The 22,270-nt window shown below is 45.4% G+C and overlaps 1 long non-coding RNA gene across 1 annotated transcript; it reads left to right on the top strand.

The window, feature by feature from the left end:
- The first annotated feature begins 11,201 nt into the window (after positions 1-11,201).
- On the top strand, positions 11,202-20,766 carry LOC129207863 (uncharacterized). Its single transcript, XR_008577569.1, has 5 exons — positions 11,202-11,631; positions 12,155-12,221; positions 13,256-13,652; positions 14,343-14,790; positions 14,933-20,766. It is a non-coding gene; the product is annotated as an uncharacterized LOC129207863 (long non-coding RNA).
- The last annotated feature ends 1,504 nt before the right edge of the window (positions 20,767-22,270 follow it).

Genomic DNA, 22,270 nt, shown 5'->3' with positions numbered 1-22,270 from the left:
CTGGAGGACCCGGCTGGGACCCTGTGCAAACAGCAATGCAGGCTGAAGTGGCACAAAATAGCGGTATTTCCTGGAAAAATTGGACACAGCATCTGTAAGGTAATGGTACCAGGACCAGGTACCCCAGACACAGTGGACTGGGGACAGGCTTGTTGCCCCAGGCAGGGATGCTGTGTCAGCTGAGGAGACATCTTATTTCCATATGACACCTGCTGGTACGGAAAGGGCATGGCTGCCCTTTAGGAACAAGATCTGCTTTGTGGCTTTTTATTTTTCCAGAAAGCATGCATCTTTTACTGCTTGCCTGTACGGGGTTTCTCGGTGCTCCGAGTGGTATTCTCAGTACTCTGACTCATTCTGACAGGTCGGAAAGTCCTTGTCCAAGGCACTTATGTGTACAGGACGTATCTCTTGAGATGTTAGATTTCTCTGATTCTGCAGAAGATGAGCTTTCAAAAAAAAACCCAAACCACCACCCCCCCCCAAAAAAAAAACCCCCAAACAGAAAACCCCACCCCTAAACTAATTAAACTTCAAATTATTTCAGTGGCAACAGAAACTGCTCTGAATGTGAACCATGTAACGTAGCTTAATGCCATTACCATAAAGAAAGGTGACTGTATTTTCATATTGAAACAGAGCTCTGGAACATCATCAAATTTTCATTTATGCTTTACTGTTGTGCTGTAAAGATGTTATCAGCTGCCCTCTGTTACCTCAACTGCCTGCCGCATTTGCGGGAGGAAGGCCGTGGTGATGGAGAGTAGGAGCGTTCTGCATCTTGCTAACCTCCGTGGGTCCTGGCAAAAATCTGGTGGCCTGCTCTGGTGCAGGAGGGACCCACTCGGTCAAAGTGTGCTTGAATGGCATTTTGCAGAGCGCGGAAGGGCGGAGGAGCTGCGAGGCATATTTACACGCTGGTTTTGTGCTCCAGCTGGAGAGGCGAGGCTGGAGCTGAGCAGGAATTACAGGCTGCCAGACCTGACCTGACCTGACCGCGGTGAGCACCTGGCCCACGGAGGCTGGCTTTATGTCGGTCTGCGCTTGATGAAAAATAAATAAATATGCTGGCTGGAAAAAAATATTCTGTGTACAGCACTTGATAATGTTTGTGGTGAGGACTGCTCTCTGGCTACGTAGCAAATACCAGCTTGCCGAAGGCTTCTCTCTGCTGGTGCAAATCCCCCGAAATTTATTCTTCAATCCAGTATTGCCCTGAGTGCGCTGACAGGGTTCCAACATGGTCCTGAGTGCTGCAAAGGTTGCCATCCCTTGATTTGCAGTGTCGCTATATTCTTTGGCTGGCTGTTTAAGAAGAATATCGTTCAACAAACAGTAGTTGAATGCATTCATGTCAAGTGAAATCATTCCTTTAAAAGGTTTAGTTGTCAGGTATTCATTAAAGCGGGTTTCACATCAAAATGATAGTCACTAATACAGCGAAAACATCTCTTATAGCTTTCAGGGGTTTTACGTTCCATTGTATTAAATGCTGGATCTCCACTGGTACAGAAATGTCTTCCTGGACCTACACAGTAGACATGAGACTGCGTTTCTCTGCTCCTTTTCAGAAGAAAATGAATAAGGTGTATCAGGGTGGTAGGAACAAGGACATTCCTGAAAGTCCTTTATGTAAGTGGTGAGTAATGGACTCTGGCTGCAAATTTAGCATAGCACTCCCATCGCTTCTGCAAACTGTTTTCTGTCTTGTGAACACTAAAACTGGAGTTTGTCTTTTATTGTGTCCTTAAGGTGAAAATTACCATTTTAACTTTTTTTTTTTTTTTTTAAAAATAACTGAGCTAAAAGGTAATTCTGGCTTAAGAAATGGAAAGTCAGTAGCAATCTGGTCACTTCAGACTTTGGTTGTCTGGATGCTTTGGAGAATTTCACTCATGTGGGAGACTGCTAAATCAGCATTTAGTACAAACCAGTCCTTTTTGGCTAGTCCCCAGGCTGGAGAAACCCAGAGGACACCGCCAAGGCTGCAATGGGCAGGGAGCACTGAATTCAGGTTCAGGTTAGTGGGAGCTGCAGCACGCTCAGCTCGCCCTGAAAGTCAGGCAGGTGCCTAAATATGGATCGAGGCATCTCACTTGAGACTAGCTATTTTTGAAACTCCTGGCCCTGGTGTGTGAATTGATGGCATTTCAGTTGCAAAGAGCAGATGGTACTCGCTAGTGATCCAGGACAGCTTTTTTGCATTAGTGTCAAAAATAGATCAAATGCCAGCTGTAGCTCTTTTGGGTCAGCGGAGGTGAATTCACAGAGTGATGTGCGCAATACTGCGACGTGCAGCGGCAGGGAAAATTCAGGCATTCCTTTTCACAGCACAAAGTGCTTTTAAATGGCTTAAAATGCTATTTCTCGTGCCTTTTTGCACAGCTCAATTCCTTGCGTGTCTCACTCGGCGATAAACTAAATTGCCCGATGCTGTAGAAGTACTATTCTGCATAGAGTTAGCTTCCAGCGTGGTGCAATTCGGCGTTTGCATCCAGTTCTCAGAGGTGAGTTTGGCTGCGCTGCTGACGGGGCACTTCCCAGGGGCACGGTCCCTTCTCACCCCCGTGAGCCGGAGGGAGAGCTCCCCAAATGTAGTGGTGCTGAGCAGCGCCTGGAGTGATTGGGGCAGAACGAGGAGCTGCCGTGCCCTCCTTTGCCTTCCCAGGAAATCCAGTTTTAGAGATCCTGGTGGGAAGGCTGCCAAGCTGATCCGCCTAAGAGCAGGCAGTGTAAAGAGGAGTTTGAGAGTATTTTATGGGTATTAGAAAACCAGAGGTGATTTCCGTTTCTTACTGCTCATTTTACATATTGCTGAAGTTTAGTTGCACTCTTAGTGAGAAACTACAGAAAGGTGGGGTAGTGGCAGCAAGGATGATCCTTTTTTGTTAGTTTCGTTGGGTGCATAGCCTCTTTTTTAAATTTTTTTTTCAGTGAAGAAAGCTATGATGCATAAAGAAGAGAGTTTGCATCATTTAAGGCAAAAAATGAGCCGTGTATGTGTAAGAAAGCTGGTCCACAGGCACACCCTGCTGGCATGTAGGGAGAGTGCAAAGGAAATATTTATATACACACACACACTCTTTACAAAAAGGCAGTTTTCCTGTCTTTTTATAATCTACATTAACTTTTTCTCCATGCTACCTGTGTCTTGGTTTTCATTTCTGAAAACGTGAGCAGTGATGCATGAGCTCCTCCGGAGGGATCTGCAGAAGTCAGGGAGGTTGCCTGACCGGGAGGATTCCTGCAGCGCATCTACCAAGCTCTGTGTGCCTACCAGAACATCTTTCTTGTGTCTGTAGCTAAAATGGCTAAGATCTAAAGTAGGTTGTATGTGACACCTCTCCATGCCCTAAGAGAGGTAAGCAACGCTGTGAGCTTGACCTTTATCGGGATTTTTCCACATGAAGAAAATTACTGGAATAGCAATAGAGAAAAAAAAAAAACCTGTTCTTTGATTCTGCTCTGGAATCTCTCCCAGATGCCTGTGTGATGATTGCCTCCATATGACTTTCCACCCCCCAAAAAAAGAATAAAGAAAAAAAAAAGACTCAAGGAAATAATGGTCCCTTTATCCCTGAACAAAACGCCTGCAGTGACTCGGAAATAGTTATTCCAGTTGATTTCCGCACGCAGACCTGCCGCTGTTAACAGCATGACTGAATTACCTGGGAGCAGTAAGTGTCTTCAAATTGTATCGGGCCTTCATAGGGCAAATATCAAGGCCGATATTTTGAAGAGTCGTAGGTGATCATCGGCCATCCCATTTGAAACCTCTCAAGTGGAGCCAATTTTGAAAAATTGCTATGTAGCTGAAAATCAGGCTGGTTTAGGGATGTCAGACCGGAGCCACCCTTGTTCATTAGTTTGGAGTGGCTGAACGCCTGCGTTTTTTGAGCCACATGCTGCAATTTTCATCTATTTGGGAGTCATAAGACCGATGGAGAGATAGCTGCGTGGGGAGAGGGGGAATTGAAAGGACCCCTCGTTGCTGGTGTGTGACCCCCAGGGAGCACAGCTGGGAGCACAGCTGTCTGAGCATTAGCACCTGCCGGGGCCTCTCCCCACCCATGATTTGGATAACCACGGCAACCTGGCACCAGCATAGCCCTGCCTGTGATAAGCGGGTGCCCCACAGCCCCTGGCTTCCTGGGCTGTAGCGGCTTTCTGGGGTTATGCTAGAGCTTGCTGGTACTGGGTACGCTGGTAGGACTGGAGGAATTCATTGGGGTGCTCTTGGTGTTGCCTGGTAATCAAAGCGATGTGCCAGGGATGCAGGAGTATGGAGTTTGGACCACTGCCTGTGGGAAAGGGGACGGAGATGGAAGGGGTAGCTGGCAGGGTGAGCAGGCTGCCTGCAGAGCTGCTCGGAAAGCTCCCTGAAGACCAGGAGTCTCACCTGCAGGTAAGCCGTGCTTTCCTTTGGCCATTTGTCCTCTCCATATCCAGTGCAAACAATGCTCGTGTGGACTCCAAGTCCTCCTGACTTGGTGGAGAGGGAGGTGATATTACAAATTATGGTCCCTAGTTCACTCTCACTGGAAAAGAAATTCAGGGAAAAATCATCATTAATGTGATGATTCAACCCTCGTTCGCCCTTTTTCCCCAGTACCCTGTGCTCGTGGTCATGACTGGTTTGGAAATCCTCTTTCAGCTCCTTCCCCAGAACGGGTGGGAGGCCTCAGCTCTTGCGAGGGTGCATTTGGGTGCTACGCCCCGGGAACCATGAAGCCGGTATCCTTTTTGCATCCGTAACCCATTTTTATCCTGCAAGGAGGGCTTTCCCTTCATGAACAAACTGGTTTTCCCCAAGCTGGGTTTGAGCCCTGCAGTGCAGTATCAGCTTACACCTGTAGGTTGTGCTTCTGGACAGCTTTTCTCATCAGCTCTAATTGCTCTCCTAGATCTGTCCTGTAAAATGACGCACTTTCTATCTTCTTGCAGATTATATTTGTTGGGGAAATTATTAAATGCTTGCATTTACTAGATTGCCTTGGCATATGAACCTATAATGAGCTTATAATAAATCAGAGTGAGATAGCCACTGAACGGTGTAATAACCAGCAAATATAGCAACATCCTTAATAATAATAACAACCCATGCAGATATATGCTTGTGTATATTTTACAATACTTTTATATGGGACCAGTACTGTGCTAAGTGCTTCAAAGCCTCGGAAGACAGATCTTTGCCCTGCAGCACTTACAAAGTAAACAGCTGGTTAGGGGATGGGCAGCAAGGAAGCGCCTAATATAGTGGGGGTGTTTGAGCAGTACTGTTACTGCTTGCATAATTAACGTCAATGGCATGAGGAAAACGCTGGGGCTGATGATTTTTTTTTTTTTTTTTTTTACTGGCTGAAGGATTTTTTTGTTTGTTTGTCTTTCGTGATGAAAGATCCCTGCCAGTGGCCACGCCTGATAATGTTGCCAGTTCTCAAACTTTGTAAAATGTGGTGAAAAGCCTGAGCTGATTTTGCTGTTACAGTAGGGAAGGGCTGTTCCTTGTGCTGCTAAATGGAGAAGTAATTCGGATATGGCAGGCGCAGGAGGAAATAGGGACACTGGCTCAGAACAAGTTGTATTTAGTTAGAATGGGTTTTATTTTGTTTTGCTTAAAGACTTTGTAGAAGAAACAAAAATATTACTCGTTTCTGCATATCTAGTTTGCATTGTTTTTACAGCATGTTCCTGTCTCGGTTCTCCTCCTCCTTCTCTCACGTGCACAAAAAAATGTTATTTTGGATTAAGCCGTCACTGTGGTATGTACGGTGGTGCTACTCAAGGAAGTAAACAAAAAAAAAAAAGGACACTTGCACTGTGGAGTCTGTACACCACAACTCTTCTCCTCGTGCTACAGAGCAACCAATTAAACATATTTTTGTTTTCCTCCAGTAGCTTTTATGATCTCCTGGCCTTTGTTCCGATCACTGCAATGGTATTTATAAGACAACCCGTGAAAGCAATGGGAGATATTACGCGCCCTGCCTGATAGACAAGCCTCCTGTAACACGGTAGCCCTGGTTATCTACAGCGAAGCGCACACTGATGCGCAAATACCTTTGATTGTGCGGAGATTAATTTTGGGTGGAGCGGTAAATCCCTCTCTGACTCTGCACACGCCTAGGGCCCGTTTGGCAGCCCTGCTCCGCCACCCCAGCGCGCGCGGCACGGCCCCCTCGCTGCACTGCTGTTTTGCTGAGGAGGAAAAAAAGAGCCCGGGGCTCTGGAGGGAGAGGCTGTTATGCAATTCTTTTTTTTTTTTTTTTTTTTTTTTTTTTTTTTTGCAAAGTGCTCATCAGTGTCCCTTCAAAAAGGAAATGGCGCTTAGTGAGGTGATGTTCCACCAGGCAGGTAACAAATAAAGCGGGCAGCAGCTGTGAGGTGATGAACTTCAGCTTGTGCCTTCAGCTAAGGTGACTTCCCCCCCTCCCCGCCCCCATGATATTATTCCAACTGAATGCTCTTGAGGTTTGAGAAACCACCACATAACTAATGGCATTTCAGCTTTGGAAGTGAGTCATCTCCAAGCTAAGGAGTGCACAATGACTCCTTTCAACTGCCTTGCCGAGCAGGGTGACTTGCATTTGAAGCTCCAGTTGTCAACATTTAAGCAGACCAGTTGCAGGCCTGTAGAAAAATCAATAGGGATATTGCTAATCATTTGTAAATAAATGATAAATTCTGTTAGTTTGCTACCCCAAAGTAATTGCTGTTACTTAGGTGGAGAAGGATGAGGGCTAAAGATACTCTTGGCCGCTGGCTTGTTCTCCTCAGCTGCCCCGTCTGCTGCAGATTGTCATCTTCTCTGTCACCTTGCTTCAATAGTTCACTGAATCTGTGCCCTAAATTGGATCTGGGCAATAGCTTTTCTTTAAGAAAAGCACGGTTTTTTAGGCAAATGTTTAATCAATCAGTGAGGTGTTAATTGTTAAGGCTTTATGGGTTAGGGTGGTTGACACAGAATAACTTTGCCCAGGGCATCACAATCGTGAAGAACTAAGTATGAACTTACCTTTCTGCAGCTCCTTTGAAAACTGAGGCATCCAGAGATCCGGGCTGAGCTTGAGCCTTATCAGGTCAAGCACCAACATGGTTGGGTTTAATCTTGGCTTTCAACTTGAGTGTTGTATAAATATATATGCGCCCACTGTCTGAATATTCTTCTGTCCCTTCCTTTCACTTCCCAGTATTGCTACTGCAGTAACGGAAGTGCTCGTCATCTTCAAGTCCCTTTGCAGTCCCTGCGTTGGAGACAATAGTTGGCTTCAGCTAAAGGCTGGAAAGGGAGTTAAAAGGGAGTTAGCTGGCCTTTGTGAGCGAGGATGAGTAAGGGCCCAGCCTGGTCCCCTGGTAACTCAAGTCATGGCAGGGCATTGTTTGGGGGGGCTTTCCCTGTTTTCTGTACTGCCCGGGGGTCAGAGCTCTGTGGAGTTGAGCGCTGTACGGCCATGCGAGACAGACAAGTGCTGAAGAGTTTGTGAGCTGTCGTTGGTGTGCAAAGCTAATTGTACACGCGGTGCAATTCCTCTGCGCTGTATGTTTTTGGGGGTGGGGTGTTTGGGGTTTTTTAAATGGTGAAGGCAGCTGGCATTTAGTAAAGGAAAAGAGAGGAATCCTGTTTTTCTTCTTTCCAGTTTGATACTGGCGCAACGGCTACCAGAGCACAGGTCTATTTTTTGCAATGAAGACTAAAGACTCAGGGAATAGCGAAGCCCGGCTGAGCCCGGAGCTTTGCCTTATTAGGGAACTGCCAGAAAGCGCGCTTCTCCGGCGAGCCTCTCCTCGGCACAGAAATCCATGTGATGTGTCAGAAAGGAGGTTGCGGGGATGGCCAGAAAAACAATGCTCCTCTAAATAACTTCTCAAAACTTCAGCGTGAAGGAGGCCACCGGCTTCCTTCTGACGAGCAGCGCGTGCAGCCACGCCAAAGAAACAGCTACGCGTTTGCCTGGACAGGAGCCGCCTCTGTAACAGCTCGTGCAGAGAGTCTCTATTGCAGACGGGTACTTCAGCTGGCTTCTCCTCAGCTGGAAGCTATAAACACCTTCTGGACTACCAGGCGCTTTCAGCTGGATGGAGAAAGCTCCTTCCCCTGGTTTAGGAAATGTTCCTGGTTGTCACCCCGTCCCAGTCCTCTCTGGGACTCCTGGGGCAGATCATTTGTGCTGCGGTCCGTAAGGGCTTCATCCACCTGCAGACGTGTCCGAGCAGCCCACAGGTTTCGAGAGGGGAAACTGGGATGGTAGGTCCTCCTCTTGTGCCACGGGTCCCTTCCCGAGTTAACGTGGTGCTAGAGAGACAGCAGAGATGCTTTGCAAAGACTGCTGGCTCAGCCACAAAGGTAATGCATTTTTTAATTAAAAGGGTAAATGGTTATGAAATGTTCCTGAAGCCTTAATGTAAATAGGCATTGACAGCACCAGTTTGGTTTGAAGTATAATCAATTTAAATAGATCTGCTAACGTCTGCCACGCAGCCGCGTGACTCCCCTGGGTTTCGGCGTCTCGGCTGCGAGGCAGCAGTTGCAGGGGGCTCGCCGGGACGGGGCAGGATGAAATGCAGCCTTGGTGGGAGAGTATAAGGTCGGCTTTGTGGGGAAGGCAGTCTCCCCAAGCAGAGCATCGTGGCAATACGCCAGCCCCCGGCTCTGCTCGTGTTTCCCCCAGCGCTGCGATTGCAGGGTAGCAAACCGTACTGTCAGATGGAAACTGAATTTGCAAACAAGCAGATGTGGGGAAGTTCCCTTGCTCGCTTTAGAAAAGAAGGGCCAAAACTGAGAAACCACCGCCAGCTTGCCATGCACAGCCTGTCACCCAACAGAAGAACTTCACCTGATCTTACCTGGTGTTGAGCCCAACTTTGAAGACCACAGCACAGGGCAGAGACCTCCCAGTGCTTTGGGAATTCAGAAGTGACCCTGAACACTTCAAAAACCCGATCAGCCCCCTGGTTTGGAGTTAAAAAGGATGCTCCCTGAGGGGGAGAGGCACCTCTGAGGAGGGTTTTAAGTGCAGATCGTCGGAGATTCTGCAAACCTGGTTATGACTTTTGGGGGAGCAGGTTCAGCTGCAGAATACACCTTGAGGGCAAGTGGTCGCATAACGTGTGAAATGTGCTTGCAAGAGCATGCGGGTGCAACAGCTGCTGTTACTAGGCACGGGCCATGTTGCTGTGTCACATAGCCGTAAAGCTGGGATAATTTTTAGGTGGTAATGGTAAAAAGCTGTCGTTATTAAATGAAAGGTATGGCTCCCCTTGCTAAACTAATGACAGTATAAAACAGTAAATACATATATGTATGCTGTTGTGCATGGAAAAACTTTATTTGTGCAGAACCACCTGATATCCAAGAGCTCAGTTAAGTCTGATAGATGAGCTTAAAGTTACACTTCAAGAGCAGGCTTCAGAAACGCAGAGACGTTTCCTCACGTTAGGTATGTATGTGTGTAAGTGGCTCTGTAGAGGTCTGAAATATCGCCCACTGAGCACAGGAATATTACACCTTGCCAAAAAATCTTAACAGGTTTTAGCAAAACCTAAGCCCTAGGAATAATTAGGAATGATAAATCCTTTTGCACAACAATGTTTGTATTAACACTGTAAAAATTTGAATTTAAATTAAATCAATCCCTATTTTATCCCCATTGGTACTTAGTGCAGTGTCCTTTCTCCCAGAGGGACTGCTTCACTGCATGCCGGGGTTTAACCTCCCGCGTGTGAGCGAGCCACAGCACAACCTGTCAGATCTACAAACATGAGAAGGTACCCGTCCCTCAGGAAAGTTAAAGCTGTACGCTTCCATCTCAGGCTGGAGTTAATAATTGATCTTCCTCAGATGTAAGCTACGTGCTTCTGAGAAAATAAAAACAAACATACATTCCTGCCCCGAACAAATGTCCCTGTGAACATGAACTGCTAATGAGTAACTTTAGCACGTAGTTTGGGAAACGGGGTATAAGCTCTTTTGTATGAGCCTTGGTTAAAAACCCTCAGCTTTGCCTCTCGAAAGTATTGCAGTGTCTAGAAAAATATTCTTGGGCATCTTTTTTCTAACCTGTGATTTTGCGTGTGCTTTTCCTAACCACTCTTCCCCACCTGGCATCTATCCCTAAATGTGTAATGCACCTTCCTGGAGCTGACGTAGTCATACAGATGTGTTGTTCCAGCTGTACAGTACGACTTGCCTTTGACTCATGGGCTCATCTGGGCTGATTTTCCACTCAACTCGTGCTCTTTCAAACAGCAGCATCTGCAGGGTGACGGTGGTGGTCGCTTGCGCTGTCCTCTCGAGTGTCGTGGCTGGGTGGGCTGTGTTGTGCTGGCTGCAGCACCCACCTGACGGCGAGGATGGTGACGAGCAGCTGCTGGGGTCCTGCTGGTAGCAGCGCCCTGCGACAGGAGCCTCGAAGAGTCGGTGCGGCACATACTGAGCGCTACGTCCAGTAGCCTCGTGGCTTAGCGTCTCTCTTGGCTTAGCACAGCTGTCACAGGCAGGCGTAACCTCCGCAAGGGCACGAAACAGCCCTGGCATTTTGCAGCAGTTTATCCAGTGTTATGGGATGATGGTTTTCAGCTAAAAGTTGAAACGTAGGATATGTTCTCTTTCACTGCAGCAGAAAAATCCCAGCTGTTCTTGAGCTGGTAGTCATCAGAACCTAATGCTGTGGAAAACCAACACCTTACCCTGACAGAAAAAAAGCAAGTCTATTGCTTGCTCTGCTCTTCATGAGAAAAATTGGTTTTGATTATCCATCTTAAATATCTGTCTGTATGCTCAACTACCATGGCCATTCCTTTTTGCATCTGGAAAGATGTCCTGTGCATGATCTGTGTCGCTGTATTGTCATTACAGCTGCCTGTAACATAATCCTGTCATTGTCACTACGTTGACAGATTACCTGCCAGGTGCTGTTGCACGCTCCAGCGAGGCAGTTTGCCTTCACACGTGGTGTTTGTTCCCCCAGGTTAACTGGCAGTGCCTGTTTGGAAGGGACGGAGGCACACCTGGCAAGCCGGGGGGACTCCTGTCTCACCTTGCTTCTGCTTCTTTCCTCTGTTGCTTCCATGTCCTTGCTCCTGAAACCACATGTCTTCCCTCTGGTGTATGCAGGTTTTTCGTGTTTAAGTTTAGCCAAAATTCAGGGGGCTCAGGCCTGACTTTAGCCTGAGGACCATAATTTTCACATGTACTTGCATGGTTTCTTTTTTGCTGTTTTCTTCTTCCCTTGCTTACGAAGCCCTCTGCTCCATCTCCTGCCAGAAGATCTACTGCACCTGAGCTTTCTGCCTGCCTTTCTCTCCGATTAACGTGCCCTGTCGCTTTTCTGCGTGTCTTCAGTGCCTGCTCTCCCCGCTGACTCCCGCCAGCTGCGGCAGGCTGTGGCTTTAGCTCCTGTACCTGCCAGCCTGAGCAGAAATGGTGCCTTTTGCAGGAGAATGGTGGCTCTGACCGAACATCCGTCTGACGGAGTGACGCTCAGCGATATCCTCATGCTGCCGGGGTGCCAATCATATCTCCAGTGCTTTGACTGTCTGGTTAGGGAGTTGATTCGAGGGTGTAACGGTGCAGACCGTGAATGAAATCTGTGTTACCTGATGGGCCTGACTCCACAGTGCTGTGTAGACCAGGTATCTAATTCAGCGTTTTGTGAATATGTCTGTTGTTTAAGCCTGGCGAAGACCTGCACACATTCTGCTGTTTAAGCAGGGACTTCAGAGAGTGTAGGTCAGTTAGTTGACCCAGGCTGTAAACCTTTACCTTTGATGCAGGCAAGTGCGTTTTGGCTGTGTTGATACATCTAGACAGCTTTAAAAGTAACGTTTGTGGTATGAAACTTGTCGGGTGCTGTCACTCTAGGAGGTGATGATGACTAGGAAGATGGTACAGTTGCCGTACATGTGTCTTCTGGTGGCTTTGCCGTCTTGTATGTCCTGTAGGGCAACATTGATTCTGGGCAGCAAGAAAGGCAAAGGAACCTCTATCGATGCTGCCAAACCACGTGAGTTACGCCGGACACGCGTACTATCAGGGGATGACTCACAGGATGATATGTCAGCGATGTAACCTTCTGAGCTGGGGCTCGGGGCCAGTTGGAGAGCATGGACTAGCTTGCTTGAGATAACTCGTGCTTTCTTTGTTCTTGTCATGCAGTCTCTTCAATGCCGCGGCTGATGTCGCCTGCATGTCCTGCAGTAGCTGCTGAAGCACTCGACTGCTGGTATGCCTCTCAGCAGGGCTCGAGCAGTGAAAGAAACACGGGGGGGGACGGTTCACCTCCAGATCAACAAAAAAGGATCTCTTCCACTTGCCCTGTGTCAGAGCTCTTGGGATGATTTAGCGTACCCCAAAATGCAAGGGGCTAATAACACCATCCATGTACTTGCAAATGCTGTCCAGACACAAGACATGGCGTTTGTGTTGCTATGGCTATAGTATTGCAGCCTCTTTTATCGTGCACCTTTACTGGGGCAGGGAAAGCTTGCTTTGTGCAGTTGCGGCACTATGGGATTGCTGAAAGCCCCCGCTTCATTTATCTTCAGCTCCTTGGAAGTGCTGACGGCCATCGGCCAGGCCGCAAAAGATGGCTGCGAGGTGAGAACAATCGTGGCGTTCTTTTCTGGCAGCAGCTAGGAAGGATATTTTCGTGGTGAGGAGCCAGGTGCAGGTCTATGAACTCTGGCTCTGCACACCTGAGAAAGCGGAGGGGGAAGCCTCACATGAATCTGTTTTAATCCTGAGGTTTTAGAGCCAAATAGCTGCGTGGGTTCGCAATGAGCGCGTCGGTCTTGCATGCAGGAAGGCTGCCCAGAAGTGTGGAAACGCGCCAGTAACTCTTATTTCAAGCGTTGCGATAGGTCACGTCCATGGTGTAACTGACTGAGCTGTGCTCCCGTTCGCTTGCGTATCCTCTCCGTGTCCGACCAAACACCGCTGTGGGCATCCAGGAAATCCTTTCCACTGAGTCAGAGAAGGGACCCTGTTGTGTAATACGGGGTTTGCACTCTGTCATGGCTTCCACACGGGATTAGGACAGCATCTGTGCTTTCCCTAAACTAATCTTCAAGTATGCTAGCAGGCAGCCTTCACAGGGGTGTCCCTGAAAGTGTAAAATGAATTCAAGGGACAGCGAAGCCCTGCTTTGCAGGGACGAGCCACAGCTGCAGAGCTTGCCAGGGAGAGGCAGCGGGCTCCAGCTTGCAGCTGCTTCCAATCATTTCCATTTCCTGGATAATGGTCTTCATTTCCTTCCAGATTTTACTTGCCTGGGAACACAGTAACATCTGCTCCTCCAGGTTTCGTGAAAGATGAACTTCATCATGGCAGAAAAGGCTGATTTATTTTTGGTTCTCAGAACAGTTGTGACAATAATAAAAATTATAAGCTTGCCTCTATGTTTGGCTATTTGCTAAACAGTTTCTGCTCCGACCTGCTCACGACCCCAGCCCCGAAAGCCCATCTTCCCCAATGCGTGGGGCAGCACACAGAGCACCGACGGCTGCGTCTGTGCCGGGAGCAGCGCTCCCATGCGCTGCCTCATGTCGCACAAAAGCTGAACAGATTGGCGGTGCAGCGAAAATGTACCTGTGTTGTAGCCAGCTCTACTGAGGATGTGTAAAATGCTATGGGAAGAAACCTTTCCCATGCAAAGGTACGTTCAATCTGCTGCACTAATTTGAGTAAAAACTGAAAAGAATCACAGCAATGAGAGTAAATGGATTATTATTCACTCAGTAAAATACCTCATTAAATGGTCGTTCTTCTGTGTAAGCTTGCACTTAAAGAGTTCTGGATGTTTTTAAGTAGAATATGGCATAATTCATCTTTATAGAATCACTTATGGAACATAGATCATAGGGGTTTTTGCATAAAATCAAAACTAATTAACTTTTGTTAAAAACCCTATGTACCTCATGATTACCAGTAACATCATTCCTCATTGCTTTCCTCCTCTTGTCACTACTATATGGTAAAAAGTATGTGTCTCTCCGGGGAGGAAGAGAGAAGTGGTTAAGAACAATTTCATTCTTGTGCAGCCCAATTCTAAAGAATTTTAACCCCGTAGCTCTCTTGCTGTCTTCAGCAGGAGTCTAGCATCTCCTACAGCTTCTTGACACCTTTGGGGAAGGCATTTATACAAATGCCATCGCACGGCCTTGTAACAAATTTGCCCAAACCTTTGCATGTACATGAGCCGTGACCCAGTGGACTGAGTGTTTCCTAGGACATCCCTTTCCGCTCGAGACGGAGCGTCCTGCCATGCCTCTGCACGCTCTGCTTTGAGATAATGTGTAACAGGCTGCCAGACCGTTTGGAAATAACCTGCTCCATCCATTTGCAGCTCCGCTCTGAAAGCCTCTCGGAGTTGAAGGTTAAGCAGTTCGAGTTCCAGCTGGAACGAGCAGGCTGACTTTATACGTGAACTCTGAAATGTGCATTCAAAGGTTACACCTGTAACTTTCGCAGCACAGCTGCCTGTTACCCATGCCCTTGAACTCAGAAGACCAGCAGAGGGTACAGAGAAACTAGCTTTGTCCTGCTACGGGCAACCTGAAGCCAGTCCGCGCTGCTGCTGCTGCTCTTCTTGGAGCACAAAGTTCCCCACGCCGAGTTCCAGCAGTACTCAACAGGCTCGCGACTGTCCAGCTGGGTACAGCCATCCAGTGACCGTACTGCTTCTACCCTTCACCTCGACTTGCGATGCTCTTCCGATTTTGAAGATGTAGGTCTCAACATGCCAATACATGTTGCCTAAACATTAGAAGTGCACGTGGGACGGGAATAAGCAGGTGAGAAAGCACAGCTGTAATGCTATTAAAGATGCTCGTTCCTTTTCTCCTCCCCGTAAAGTTTACAAGACAGCGTTGGAGCCAGTTGTGTGCAGTCCATTCAGGGATGCAAAAAACCACGCTAGCAGTCTTTTTTTTTCAGAACTACTACGTGGGAAGAGCACCGTTCCTCGTGGCTTTATTCTTCCAAACTACTACTTAAGCCGATGGTAATCCTAAGCAGAGCTGAATGCCGTTTGTCTGGGCTGCACCAGGCATCCAGAACTGGGCCAAGTCCTCGGGAAACGATCAGCACCATTCCACTACGCACATCCCTCAGCTTTTCCTGACGTACAGGGTCATTGGACTGAGCTGGTAGATGTATCGGTTCATTAACTTCATAAGTTAATGGTTCTCGTTATGCAAATTAGTATTGAGATGTAAATTAACCTTTTCCCTGTTAGCTGTTAAAATATGAGGGTATAATCTCTATATTCAGGATGTTTGTAGAAGATTATTACTCACTAGCATGTGGATTTTGATTGATTATTTCCAGTTCTAGTAATCATTAACAACTACTGGTAGTTTAAGAATTACTTTTTATTTCAAAGGGTAGAATTTATTTGGCTTTACACCAGGGTAGATTAAGTAAGCCACGCTGAGCAGTTATTACCTTTCCCTTCAATCGCACTGCTGTGTAAAGAGGCAATACGTTCTGCTGCTTGTGCTTTTTCAACTCTGAATTTCACCTTTAATATTAATAAAATATGTTGACATATCAAACAATGTAACTAATAGGTAAAGCAGAACAAAATGAGTCACTATTTAAACTATTTTTTTAGATCACACTTTCTCTATTAAAGTATATCAATCAAAAGACAAAGAGATACAACTTAGGTAACCAGAGGAAAAACTTGCAGAAATGTACAAGGTGAGATAAACTGAAGGTGAATAAAAGAACTGCATCAGAATTCCCATAACGAAAGTCCAAGAAATAAACCAAATTAACTTCTTGATTAAATATGACTCCTAGGAAGACACGTGCCCTATCTTGGGAGTTTGTAATTCTGCCGCAGATATGATGCGGTAAGTCAAAGCTGGGGAGGAAATAGAAGGGTGGCTGGGTGACGTTTTCCTAACCATGGGTACATAAATAACTACATGTGTCTGTTCTGCATGCCTTCTGCTCCAAAATACTCGACACAGTTCACTTTTTCCTTTGTTCTCTTAAAGTCCTTTTAGCCCAAAGTATCTTTGCTAACACAGCCTGGTTCTGGTCTCGTTGCTCAGACGTTGTTTTAGCAGAGCCCATCCTCAAGCATCTAATGAGAGTTTAGTCTGATGCAGCATACGTAGCAAAGGGCCTGGGGGCAAAAAAAAAAAAAAAAAAAAAAAAAATCCTATTAAATGGACTACTGGTGGGGTCTATTAGATTTGTTCTCAAATTAGGCCCATGATGTCTTGGGTGATTACTGTAGGGTATTACAAGGTTATTTTGTGTGCAAGTATGTGACAGAACAAGGGATGTTCTAGTAATTCCAGAACTGCTTATATTTTCTCCTAAAATCAATACAACCGTATTATCTGGACAGACAACTGGTTTGGCTTCGCGCTTGATTATAAGGATATCTAATTGCCTGAAGCTCTGCTTGTGGATTGAGCTACCAAATGAAACTTTAGATAAATATTCAAAATATCCAAGCACTTGGTCATCGTTTAAAAATTACCTGTGACAGGAAGACTGTGAAGTCTGTTGTGCGACAATATCCCTTTCCTGTGGTACGAGGCCAAGTGTACGGAGAGAAACAAAATTATCAAAATTTCTGGGCTACTGCTCCTTCCTTTGAGCCATCCTACGGCAGCTCTAATTCAAAGCTCCTCAAGACATGTTTCACCGATTTATTATGTGAAACTCCTCCTCCTCAAAGAGGAGAATTATCACTTCTCAAATTTTAACCCAGGTTGTTTCACTCGTGGTTTACAGCGTGAGCCAATTCAATAGCTGTCTCGGAACAACTGTGAGGGGGTGACAAGCCACAGTGTGTGCGTAGGAACGAGTGACTTTGCCACCAGAGATCATGTAATGTTAGAAACTTTCCAAACTTCAACAGCACAATGCTGTCAGTCGAGGCACAAGCCCATAAAATTGGGTCTAATACTGCTGTGGAAACTATGCTGAGGGCTAAAAATATTATTTAAAAATTAGAGTTTCTTTTCTTGTGCATTTTTCCATCAATTCCTGACTTCAGTGAGAGTTGTTTCAAGCCCTGTCTGAAAAGATGGAGCATTACAGAGAAGTTAAAGATGATGTGAAGGTGTTCTGTGACAGCAGTTAACTCTAAAGAATCACAAATCTTGTGCTTCAAATGCACCAAAAATACCTTACAAGAATTTTGAATGTTTGTGTCTTGGAAATTAGGATGAACATACACACATTTAAGCACTAAACTAGTTATTAGCAAACACACGTGCTTAATCCAGGCTAATTTACAACCTTGATTGCTCTGGTTTTTTAATCTTTGAATACAGTTTTGCAAATTTTCAGTCCCCATTGACCTGCTGTTGTGGAATTGTTCGAAAGTCCTTGACTAAATATTAAATACCCTTGGAGTGTGATGGGACATTGTGTGCTACTGGAAGCGCCGCTGGTAGCGCGTCCGCAGTCACCAGCAACACGTGGGCTTGCCCACTGCTACCAAGAGTATCTGCTTCGTTATGCTCCCTTGCCTCCTTCCTTTCACCTCCTTAAGAAAGTTAGGTGTTTCTAAAGAGAGAATTAGATGGGTGGAACCTTCTTCCAAGGTTACATGCTTCAAGAATTAAAAAAGACATTGGATGTTTTCCCATTAGTCTTTATGGGACTGAGTCAACAGGAGACTTTAAACAGTTGCAGCTTGCAAGGAGACTTGCAGCTCGTGATGGCTGCAAAAGAGGGCTGAGCCCTAAATCACCTGATGGGTCCATTCCTCTTCCTTCAGTGCAGCAACAGACATGAGAAGGTGCCAAAAATATCCGGGCAGCAAGAAACGTGTGGGTTTGCTGATTAGTTCACCATTTCAGAGGTCATGGGATTTTGTCGATGCTAGCATTATTCCCTGCACTCGATCAGAGTGGTTCTGTGTACTCCAGAGGAGCCTTCGGAAGGACGGAGACTTTTTAACCATTTGGATTACCACTCAAGATGAGACAGTTTCTATTACAGTATGACTGCTTGTTTTGCTTGCTTGATTTTACCTTGTTTTGTTTGGTTTTCCTTCAGGATGGGTAGCCCTGCTCCTAAACCCACGTGTCCTTGCAAGCTTAAGCTTCTACATGGCCACAAGTAATTTCAACCTCGATTTGTGAAAGGGCAAAACCAGGTGTGTGAGAGGGTTTTTCCTACATGGGTCCATTACATGGGATTCACTTGTGTGTCTTTGCCTGAAAGACTGCATCTCTCCCAGTGCCTTTTTGTAAGGTGCTGGAATTCAGAGGTGAAAGCAACCAGCTCGGGACGAGCGTGGCTGCAGCACGCTGCCATCTCCATCGCTTTGGGGCTGGGGTGGCACGTGCAGATCTCAACGGTCAGCCAGCGATCGCCCAGCACCGCGTAGCTCTGTACGTGACGAGCCGGCTTGTGCTCAGCCCTAGTGCTCTGACCTTCGCTTAAACGCAGGCAGCAACTCTACATGTCCATTCTCCAAAGTAGCTGGATGTGAGTTCACAGACTCCCTGGAGCTCCCAGGCGCTCTCGTGCACGCTCGCCGCAGGCATCCGGGATACGATGGAGCAGCCGGATGATGTTGTCGCTTGTTTCTATTTGCCAGCACAAGGTTACCAAGGCTAATATTTGAGGATCAGGAACACGAACAGAAGATCCAAGTCTGCTCCTGCTCCCTGGCCAGCTGTGGTATCTAAGACCCGGACTGCAGTTTGGGAGGTGTCATCAGAATTAAGCGTTAAATCTGATAGTGGGTGGAATGCACGGGGTTTGTAAAGCTACAATTTAGGTATATTATAGACCGAATAATATGCAGTGTGCTGGACGCAACAGGGGATGCTTCTCTGATAGATAAGATGTTGGCTTCTGAAGGTGAATTTCTGATGCATAAAGAATTTTGCACCTGAAAAGCGCTATAACTGATAATGTGCACGAGGAACAATGCTGCTGTCTCACTGGTGAAGATGAAAGGAAATGTGTTAACAAATTGAGTAATAGGAAAAAATTGTGACTAACGGACTGAACAATTCAGACCATAATTCTGAAGTTGTAATGCAATTTGTCCATGTAGCTGTGAAAGAAGTTTTGGCCCCTGTTTGGTAACAGGGATGCAAGATGTGAATGCAGAAGGATCGAGGTTACCTGTAGGTCAAATGTTACCGTTAGAGCTGGAGTCACTTTATTCTTTGGGCATATAGAATGCATATAGTCACGTGGTTTCCCTTTGGAAGTTATAGACAGAAAAGACCCAGCAATTGCATTGTTCATTTGTGTATTAAATCTAGTTCCTTTTTTTCCCCTTGAATACTCTCTTAATAATTTAATTTCAAGGCAGTTAACAAAGGAAGTCAATACTGAACCCCAAGCCATGGGGTAAGGAAGTGACCAAGACACCCCATCAGTGCCAGGAGTGGGGAATAAACTTTGTCTCCTGAGAATCTATTCCTGTGCAGTGATTTTAGTGGCAGACAATCTTCCCCAATAGTCAGGTTGGGAAATGAGTCAAACCAGAAGCATTTAAAATATCACTATTTTGCAAAGATTTGGGTTTGTATATTAATCATCATCTCTTCTGTTTATTCAAAATCAAATGGCAATTCTATGGCTTTTATGCATTTCTTTGATTTCACCCCTTGACTTTGTGCCAGTCTTTGCAGATCATTCTCAATGAATCTACTTCTATTATTTTCTTACTCTGTCATGTACACTAAAAACCATCATATATTGTCTCTTAATCATGCTAGGAATGTTCCAGGCCTTTGTAGTCTCTCTCCATGCAAATCCTCCAAATATTTTTGTTGCTTTCCTTTGAATTAATTTCCTCGCTGCCCGTATTTGCCTGGAATGAGAGTGATGAGAAATGAGCTATGGTCTCACTGATGCCCTCCACGGGGAAGACGGTATTGAGTTTTTGCTATTGCTTATCACTTGGGGTCACTCCCTCTACTGTTACCTTCCAGGTAAATTATTCCTCTGAATATTTTCCTCCTCATTGGATTTCTGAGCTATTACGCCTAAACATGTAAACCTTCATATTTGTAAATAGTAACTTTATTTACTGCTTATGCTTCTGTGCTCAGAGGAAGCTGTTCCCTATCCTCTGTTTAATTTAACAGAGAATGTTTATGGTGACGGAGCACCTTTAATTTGAATCGATATCAAAACATTACCCAAATGGGCAGCAAGTTAGACTCACAACAGAAAAATTTATTTTTAGGAACTGCTGCTAGAATTGGTAGGAATATTCGAACAGAGTCGAAATTGCAGTGTCTGGTCCTCAGTTCTCTTTTGGAAAGCATTACCCAGCAACAAATGAAATGGAGCCAACATAACCATTTAAAATAGCAAAGTAAACAGTTCATGTCGTAGTCAAGATAATCCTTAATTTCTGCTGCTTATCTGAGATCTGCCCTGCCGATCTGATGGGAGGATTTAACCTTCCTGAGAGCTGTTACCAGTGTATGTGCTTGAACTGGGAAGACCCCTTTCCACCTGCTTTTCAGAGCCCTTTCTCCTAGAAGATTAACGCTGCTATGCCCCTTTTTAGAAAGAAAAACCTCTGAAATATGGATTACTTTGAGGGATGTAAGTAGGAATATTTTGCTACAATACAGCTTAAGGGAAATACTTAAAAAATAATGCCTATTTAGATCTACTTTTTTCTTTACAGAAGAACCGTGTTATCTTAAATTCTCATAATTTCCGTTAATTGTGGAAATTAAAAATAATTGGCCTATGGTTACTGCCAGTTGTGTAACCAACTCAAAATAAAAGCTATAGGGGAGTTTAATTTCAAATGTCTTTGCACTATGTTGGAAACCATTTTTGTAATTTTCTGCTTCTCTTGGGATACTGTGTGAAACACAGAATGGCAGAGCAGATGGCCTGTCTGCTCTTTCCAGAGAGACGAGTAATATCGCTCTGTTCAGGAGGGAAGTCTAAGGGGGGTTTCACTGCGGTATGGGAAAGCCCAGTCTAACAGCTGGATCAAAACAAAAATCAGAGCCAGTTTAACAGGTTTAATCTATAATACTTTTCACAAGCCAACGGCTGTATTTCTGATGCTATCTTTACTACATTTCTTATGGCTTATTTTAAAAGCAAAAAAGATAAATCCATCTTTAAATTATGACCCTCCAGTATACCTGAGCCTTTGGGAGGAGGGGAGAGAATCACTGGGTGAAACTTCTCAGGCTTAGTCACAGCAGGAGCAAGGAGCAATGGCCTGAAATATGCAGCAAAAGTTCTCAGAATAGGGAATGAGTCACTAGCACCCTTGAACTTTGTGAATCTGAAACTATATTTATCATTTTGCATTGTTCCTGAGCTGTGTATTTGTAGTTCCACACACACAGAGCAACTCGCCTTTTCTGCCCTCAAGAGCTAAAGCAAACACAAGGGAGCTTCCAGGGACAGAAGTTGAGGATTAATTTCTTGAAGTGAGTTTTTAGAAAAGCTTTATTGAAGAACACTCATGTTGGGAGTTACTCGATGTGCGGCTGATACTAAAAGGTTAAATAAAGGAATAAGGCAATAGCGTATGAAGTTTAAAAAAAAAAAAAAAGGAAATGAGTAAAATGAAGGAGTTCATGTAGGGTCAAGAATGTGTAACACGGGGTACCGTCACGAGAGGCAAATATTTTTGTTAATGTAGTACTTTTTTCTTTTCCTTCCCACAACCTTATTTGCAACGTTCCGAACAGAAACCAGAGCACTAAAAGGCAATATCCAGATCATTACATTTCACATTCTTCCTCTTCTTCCCCCTCTACGGTATAAGAGATGAATCAGACAAGTTTTTGAACTAGGTCAGTTGCTAAACAGCTGGCTTGTGAAAGAGTGCAGCTGTCGCACCAAAAATATCACCTTGGCACTAAAAATCAGCGGGGAATCTTGTAAGTGTCTGCAGAACCACGTAATCAATTAGTGACCAAACGCACATACGTTTGGGAAGCGCGCTTGCTGTCTCCGGTCTTACAGCAGTACAGAGAATGGAAAAGGTGCTTGAGAGACTTCTATCTTTACGGTGCTTTACATAACGAAATTTTAAAAATGAGAAATATTGGGTGGCAGGATAAAGGAGGCAGTTATTGGCTTGCCAAAAAGTCTTAGCAAATGGAAATGCAGAATCAGTTCCAGGATATATAATAAGTAATGTAATAAGTATGTGAGAACTGTAGGTACTTTGCATTTTTTATGTGAAGTAACTGTAGCCCAGGATTACACATCCCACACTGATATTTCAAGTTTCCTTGTTCAGTGGGAAGGAAAACCACCGGTGCACTGAGGCTCGTTTTATAG

Source organism: Grus americana, chromosome 6 (genome assembly GCF_028858705.1).
Source record: "Grus americana isolate bGruAme1 chromosome 6, bGruAme1.mat, whole genome shotgun sequence".
Taxonomy (NCBI): Eukaryota; Metazoa; Chordata; class Aves; order Gruiformes; family Gruidae; genus Grus; species Grus americana.
The sequence above is the reverse complement of the archived record's forward strand: the minus strand, read 5'-3'. Positions and strand labels throughout refer to the sequence as shown.